This window comes from Nycticebus coucang, chromosome 12 (genome assembly GCF_027406575.1).
Source record: "Nycticebus coucang isolate mNycCou1 chromosome 12, mNycCou1.pri, whole genome shotgun sequence".
Taxonomy (NCBI): Eukaryota; Metazoa; Chordata; class Mammalia; order Primates; family Lorisidae; genus Nycticebus; species Nycticebus coucang.
Window position 1 is genome coordinate 111,026,262 of NC_069791.1, and position 8,329 is coordinate 111,034,590.

General features: G+C 44.0%; 1 pseudogene; it reads left to right on the forward strand.

Moving 5' to 3' along the window:
* Window positions 1–326: 326 nt before the first annotated feature.
* On the forward strand, window positions 327–3,469 carry LOC128562068 (nuclear receptor coactivator 6-like; annotated as a pseudogene).
* The last annotated feature ends 4,860 nt before the right edge of the window (window positions 3,470–8,329 follow it).

Sequence of the window (8,329 nt, forward strand, 5' to 3'; positions counted from 1 at the left end):
CGCACGCGAGGACTGACGGACGGACGCACGAAGGACGGCGGGCATGCACCGCCCGGGCTGCAGAAGAGGTCTTGCCCAGGACGGTGCTTCACGCCTGTAATCCTAGCACTTTGGAAGACCTAAGCGGGAGGATCGCTTGAGACTGGGAGTTTGAGATCAGCCCAAGCAACATGAATTTTGATTTGGCTAGTACCTTGAAATCCAAGTTCTGAAAATGCCAGCTTGTTTGGACTTAGAAGATGACCTGGATAAGTAATAAAAATTAAGAAATAAATTTTGGTTTTCTCATTGTCCACTTGGCATATACTTCTGGAATAATATTCATCATGGTTTTAGATGACCTTCCAAACTTAGAAGACATCTATACTTCCTTGTGTTCATCAACAGTGGAAGATTCAGACATGGATTTTGACTCTGGATTAGAAGATGATGACACAAAAAGCGATAGTGTTTTGAAGGATTCCACAATTTTTGTTGCCTTTAAAGGAAATATAGATGACAAAGACTTCAAGCGGAAATTGGAAGCAATATTGAAAAATGTGCCCAGTTTGCTACGCATGGAATCCAGCAAGCTAAAAGTGCAAAAGGTAGAGCCTTTAACAGTGTGCATGTGACATTTAACATCCCCCAGGAAGCAGCGGAGCGGCTAAGGATCCTAGCTCAGAGCAACAATCAGCAGTTTCGGGATCTAGGGATTCTCTCCATTCAGATTGAAGGGGAAGGTGCTATCAACCTGGCTTTGGTTAAGAACCAAAGCCAAGATGTGAGAATGGATGGACCTATGGGAGCTGGAAGTTCTGTTAGGATGGAGCCAGGATTTCCTATGGCAGGTGGTCCCGGATTAATAAGGATGACCAGCCCCGCCAATGTTATGATACTCCAAGGTGGAAATGTGTCTTCTTCCATGATGGCACCCGGCCCCAGTCCAGAGCTCCAGCCCAGGATTCCTCACCCTGCTTCTCAGTCAGATGCAATGGATCCACTCCTCTCTGGGCTCCATATACAGCAGCAAAGTCATCCCTCAGGACCTTTAGCTCCCCTGCATCACCCGATGCAGCCTGTCCCTGTGAACAGACAAATGAACCCAGCTAATTTTCCCCAGCTGCAGCAGGAGCAACAGCAATAGCAGCAACAGTTGCAGGCAAGAGCCCCACAGCAGCATCAGCAGCAACAGCCACGGGGAATTCGACCCCAGTTTACTGCCCCAACTCAGGTGCCTGTTCCTCCAGGCTGGAACCAGCTGCCTTCTGGAGCCCTTCAACCTCCTCCAGCCCAGGGCTCTCTGGGCACAGTGACTGCAAACCAAGGGTGGAAGAAGGCTCCCTTGCCTGGCTCAATGCAATAGCAACTCCAGGCAAGACTATCCTTAGCCATGGTACAGACACCTTCCCATCCTCCCCCTCCATATCCCTATGGCACCCAGCAAGCCTCACAAGCCCATACAAACTTTCCTCAGATGAGCAACCCAGGCCAGTTGACAGCTCCTCAGATGAAGAGCTTGCAAGGAGGGCCCTCTAGGGTACCAAACCCCCTGCAACAGCCCCACCTTACCAACAAGTCTACTGCCTCTTCACCCTCCTCCTTCCAGCAGGGATCCCCCGCATCTTCCCCAATGGTTAACCAAACTCAGCAGCAGATGGGACCAAGGCCACCTCAAAATAACCCACTTTACCCAGGGATTTCAGCAGCCCATCAGCTCTCCAGGTTGGAATCCTATGGTTCAACAGGAAAATGTGCCACCTAACTACATGGTGATGTAGCAGCAACCACCAAACCAGGGGCCACAGAGTTTACATCCAGGCCTCGGAGGAATGCCTAAACGCCTCCTACCTGCCTTCTCAGCAGGACAGGCCAACTCGAACTTTATGCAAGGTCAGGTGCATTTGACCACAGCTACCACCCCTGGGAATTCAGGAGCCCCTCAGCTGCAAGCAAATCAAAATGTCCAGCATTCAGGTGGCCAAGGAGCTGGTCCTCCTCAAAACCAGATGCAGGTATCCCAAGGGCCACCAAATATAATGCAGCCCAGCCACATGGGAATTCATGGCAACATGAATATCAGCAGGCTGGTAATTCTGGGGTTCCTCAGGTGAACCTGGGCAACATGCAAGGCCAGCCCCAGCTGGGCCCACCATCTCAGCTGATGGGCATGTACCAGTAGATTGTGCCCTCTCAGGGCCAGATGGTCCAGCCACAAGGAACCTTGAACAGGGAGAACCCTATGATCCTTTCAAGGGCCCAGCTTATGCCTCAGGGCCAAATGATGGTGAACCCGCAGAGCCAGAATCTTGAGCCCTCACCCCAAAGGATGACCCCACCCAAGCAGATGCTTTCCCAGCAGGGCCCACAAATGATGGTGCCACATAACCAGATGATGGGGCCTCGGGAGCAAGTTTTGCTCCAGCAGAACCCAATGATAGAGCAGATCATGACCAACCAGATTCAGGGGAATAAACAGCAATTTAAAACTCAGAACCAATCCAGTGTCATGCCGGGACCAGCACAGATAATGAGAGGACCAACTCCGAACATGCAAGGAAACATGGTGCAGTTTACAGGAAAGACGTCAGGACAGATGCTGCCCCAGCAAGGGCCTGTGAACAACAGTCCATCTCAGGTTATGGGGATTCAGGGGCAGGTCTTGTGGCCACCAGGACCCAGCCCACACATGGCCCAGCAGCATGGTGATCCTGCTACCACAGCAAACAGTGATGTCAGCTTGCCCCAGACGATGCCTGAACATCATTGCAAGAAATGATGTTAGTATGCAACAAACCAACGTGGTCCCTCCCCATGTACAGGCCATGCAGGGGAATGGTGCCTTGGGAAACCACTTCTCAGGCCATGGGATGCCTTTCAATGCACCTTTCGGTGGAGCACCCAATGGAAATCAGATGTCCTGTGATCAGAATCCAGGCTTCCCGATCAATAAGGATGTCACACTAACAAGCCCATTGTTGGTCAACTTATTGCAGAGTGACATCTCTGCAGGCCATTTTGGGGTAAACAATAAGCAAAATAATACAAACACAAATAAACCAAAGAAGAAGAAACCCCTTCGGAAGAAGAAAAGTAGTCAAGATCTAAATACCCCAGATACTCGCCCAGCTGGTCTGGAGGAGGCTGATCAGTCACCATTGCCTGGAGAACAAGGAATTAACCTGGACAGCTCAGGCCCTAAACTGCCAGAATTTTCAAATCGGCCACCAGCTCCTTCAAAGAATTTAGTCCCAAAGGAAACTCCAGCTACAGCACTGCAGGGGTCTGTTGGAAGATCAGAACTCGAGGTAAATGCTGCCTTAGTCTCTGGACAAAGCAGTGAGCCCACAGAGATAGTTGAAAAGTCCAAAACCCCAACCGAAGAAACTCTTGAACTGAAGAGCCAACTGTGGCTTCTGAAAGTGTGGAAAATGGACATGGTAAACGATCCTCTCGAGCTGCTTCAGCTCCAGCTCTACTAAAGGAGTAACTTCGTCAACTCCCTCAGTTAATATTCTGGATGCTGTCTTCTTAATCAGTTCTGCTTGGAATGATACAGAAGTTCAGCCAGAAATGATACAGAAGTCTTTCGAGAAAGTTGGATTTGTCACAACCCGAGGCATCAGACAGCCCACCAACCATGGCAAAATTTGAAGGAGTAGATTTTGAAGATTTTCTTGCAATGATGATGAGGTCAACTCCTATAAAGAACTTGACCGAGAAGCAATTTTCCAAGTGACATTGACTGAAGTACAGACTGATGAAGTGGAAGAAGCATGTGAGGATGAGATAGAAATTGCAGAGACTCCAAAAGACAGGGTATCAAGCATCTGATAATGCAGTCAAAGTCATTTGCTATGGAAAAGTGTTTTCTCCACTTAACGGTTGTAGTAAGAATAACAAACGAAGTTTGACTCCTTTTCTCAGAAAGAATAATGGCACCACAAGAAAGCAGTAAATGTACTGATTTTATGTGATACTGAATGTATTATTTTGCTGTTTTGGTTATATATGATTTTATATAATATTCTCCAATAAAGCTACATGGCCTAGTTCCTTAAAAAAAAGAAAGAAAGAAATATATAGAAATAATTTTTGTAAGGAATGAGAGGTGCAGGTCCAGTTTCAGTCTTTTACATGAGGCTGACCACTTCTCCCAGCACCATTTATTGAATAAGGATTCTTTTCCCCAGTATATGCTTTTGCTTGCTTTGTCAAAGATCATATGGTGAGGTGAGGCTGCCTTCATCTCTAGGTTCTCTGTTCCGTTCTATTTTTATGCCAATACCATAATGTTTTGATCACTATGAACTTGTAGTATAACCTGAAGTCTGATAGTGATGCCTCCAGATTTTTTCTTATTTCATAGAATTGCTTTGGCTATTCAGGGTGTTTTCTGGTTCCATACTGCATGGGGAAGTATGTTTTCAAGCTCTTCCAAGTAGCACATTGGTATTTTAATGGGGATTGTATTAAATCTATAAATTGCTTTGGGTAATAGAGACATTTTAACAATGTTGATTCTTCCAAGCCATGAGTATGATATACACAAAAAGAAGGTATTTTCAACCACCTCCCTTCTACCAATCTGACTTTTTCACCCATTAGCAATGCTACTAGTAAAAACCAATCATGTACATGAACCACATGTGTTGTGGTGCAAAGGAGAGAAAGATTCAGAAATAGAAGGCCCTTTATTCATCAGCCTTAAGGGAATATTTGGATAGGTCAGTTTGGGGTCAGGGAGAATGGAGTAATAGAATTTTCTGCATTTATTTATTTTTAATTCAGACAATTATAAGAGTGCAAGCTATTAGATTTTATTGTTTATGCTTCTAAGGTAAAGTTCAAGTTGTAGTTGAGGCGGTTGAGCCCCTCATCTTGGAGGCCTGCCTTACACCCTCACTATGTACCCATGAGGTGAGAACTTACCAATCCTCCTCCCTCCTCTCCCCTCCCCTACTCCTCTCTCACTTGAATATATTGCGTTATTCTTTCCTGTGAGCATATAGTTGTTTTTCTATTAGATTCATATTAGTACCGAGTACATTGGATACTTGCATTTAGTTCTTGTGATACTTTACTAAACAGAATGTTTTTCAATTCCATCCAGGTAAATGCAAAAGATGTAAAGTCATCATCTTTTTATAGCTGAATAGTATTCCATGGCATACATGTTTCACAGTTCATTAATCCATTCGTGGGTTGCTGGGTGCTTGTGTTGCTTCCATGATTTTGCAACTGTGAAGAGAGCTGTAATAAACATTCAAATGCAAATGTCCTTGTGGTAAAATGATTTATTTTCTTCTGGATATATTTCTAGTAATGGAATTGCAGGATCAAATGGGAGGTCTACATTTAGCTCTTTGAGAATTTTCCATACCATATTTCTTTCCATAAAGGTTGTATTAGTTTGCAATCCCACCAACAGTGTAAAAAAATGACAGAAGAATGTCAGGAGTTCAAGGCTGTCAAATGAAGAGGGGAGGGGGTATCCAGGGAGCCAGGGGAAGTGGCAGGGGTGTGTGGGTTAAAGCTAAGACAGAGCCAGTGAGAAATCTCCAGTGTCAGGAAATGTTTGACGAATTATTGGGATCGTGACATTTATGTTTCATCACATTCATTGCCTATTTTGTTTTACATGTAATCTTTAGCTATTGCTATACAATTTTCAGTTCTATAAATATCTGCTAGGCAGGACAGCCTGTGTCAGTGCTACTTGGAAGACCAGGTCGTGCTGGGGTAGGGAGTGCAGAGAAGAAAGTGGCTTGTAACAGACAAGAAGCAGAAGGTGAGAAGTTCATCCAAGGTAGAGTCTCAAAGCCGGGGTGAACAGAGAGGGTAAGTTCTATCCACCCCAGGCTCTGCAGGAATCCCTGAGATACAGGGCAGAGATGCTGAAAGAAGCCTTTTATTGGATTGGTGCTTTATACTTTTATTTCTTTTCTTAAAGGTATTTTTATTATATGTATTTATATGTCTATCTTTTTGATAGACATATGCATAGCAAAAAGGTTACTATGACATCAATCCAGTTAATTTGCCCATCATTCACATCATGACCTTTTGTGTGTTTATGGGTGATAAGAAGCCCTGAAACCTAGTATGTCAGAAAATCTATACATTTTAGATGAATATTAAAGGGAAGAGAAAGCTAAAGTAACAAATGAGAGCATGGAAGTCTTCCCAGAGGAAGTGATATTTAAACAGAATCTAGAATAACAGAAGAATCTCACCACACAGATGGGGCTGAGTAGGAAGGGAAGAGAGAATCACATATGCAAATGCAAGAGGCATAAAAGATAGGAGAGTGGGGCAACCGGGAGTTGTTTGGAGTTATTAGCTCTCAGACTATGGAGAATTAATGGCACATGCTTTTGAATAGTATCCAGACCTTCTGTGTAATGTTGATATTAAATTTAAAAGATAGACCCATTTATTCAATAAGGGGTGCTGGGAGAACTGGATAACTACATGTAAAAGACTAAAACTGGACCGGCACCTTTCTCCATTCACAAAAATCATTTCAAGATGGATAAAAGACTTTAAGGCATGAAATAATTAAAATCCTCAAAGATAGTGTGGGGAAAACACTGGAAGCTATCAACCTGGGGAAAGACTTTATGGGGAAGACTTCTGTGGCAATCACAACAACAACAAAAATAAACAAATGGGACTTGATGCGACTGAGAAGCTTCTGTTCAGCTAAGGCGACAACACCAGAGCAATCAGACAACCTAGACACTGGGAAAGGATATTTGCACATTTTGATTCAGACAAAAGCTTGATAACTAGGATCTACAGAGAACTCAAATTAACAAACATAAAAAGAGCCAATAATCCCTTAGATCACTGGGCAAGAGAGATGAATAGAACCTTCTCTAAAGAAGACAGATGAATGGCTAGCAAACGTGAAAAAATGCTTATCATCCCTAATTATTAGAGAAATGCAAATCAAAACCACCCTGAGATATCACCTAACACTAGTGAGAATGGCCCACATAGCAAAGTCTCAAAACTATAGATGTGGCGAGAAAGGAACACTTTTACGCTGCTGGTGGGACTGCAAACTAATACAACCATTTTGGAAGAAAGTATAGAGAATCCTCAAAGAACTCAAGCTAGACCACCCATTTGATCTTGCAATCCCATTACTGGGCATTTACCCAGAAGAAAAAAATCCTTTTACCACAAAGACACTTGCACTAGACTGCTTATTGCAGCTCAATTTACAATCACCAAAATGTGGAAACAGCCTAAATGCCCACCAACCCAGGAATGGATTAACAAGCCATGGTGTGTGTATACCATGGAATACTATTCAGCCATTAAAAAATGGAGACGTCACATCCTTTGTATTAACCTGGATGGAAGTGGAACACATTATTCTTAGTAAAGCATCACAAGAATGGAGAAGCATGAATCCTATGTACTCAATTTTGGTATGAGGACAAAAAAGTCCTAGTACAGGGAGGTGCCTGTGGCTCAAAGGAGTAGGGCGCTGGCCTCATATGCTGGAGGTAGCAGGTTCAAGCCCAGCCCTGGCCAAAAACTGCAAAAAAAGAAAAAAAAGGGGGTGGGGGTCCTAGTACACAGTAGAGGAGTGGGGGGAGGGGAGAGTATAGATTGGGAAAGAGGGAGGGGGTGGGAGTCAAGGGGTGTGGTTCACCTTTTCAGGGTGGGACAGAAATACAAGAGGGTCCTTATCTAACAAAAGCAATCAATGTAACCTGGTTCTGGGTACCCTCAATGAATCCCCAGCAGTAAAAATAAGTAAATAAATAATTAATTAATAACTAAAATAAAATAAAAGATAGACCCAATGCAGAGAAGGAAAGTGCTGTGCCAGAGAGCGAGTGGTTGCACAGACCCACCTTCTAACACTGACTCTATCACTGACTGAAGCAATCAGTTTTCCTGATCTTCTGTTCCTTCATCTGTACAGACAATAAAACTATCCAAGGATGTGTTTATACTCTCACAACATTGTACAGCAAAATTAGAGAAAATTGTTTTCCCTGAGCAATGCTGTAGAACAAGCCTGTAAAAGAGCATCACACCAAAACTGCCCAGAACTAGGAAAGGGCCGGATTTAATGCCAGTGCTGGAACTGAATCAACACAAAAGGAGCAAATGGCACCCTCCAAACAACCTGGGGAAGATATTGTCTGGTGTGATTGAATATGACGTAATTTTAACAAATGCAGCCCAGGGCTGGCCTTCTGTGCCCTTTGCTGGCATGACAATGCGGAACGTACGGCTCCGAGCGTGGAGCTTGGTTCTTGCCACTTCTTGAGGCTGCTTCTGTTGTTTATGTTGTTATTGTTGTAATTTCCAGCTGTTTCTCTCA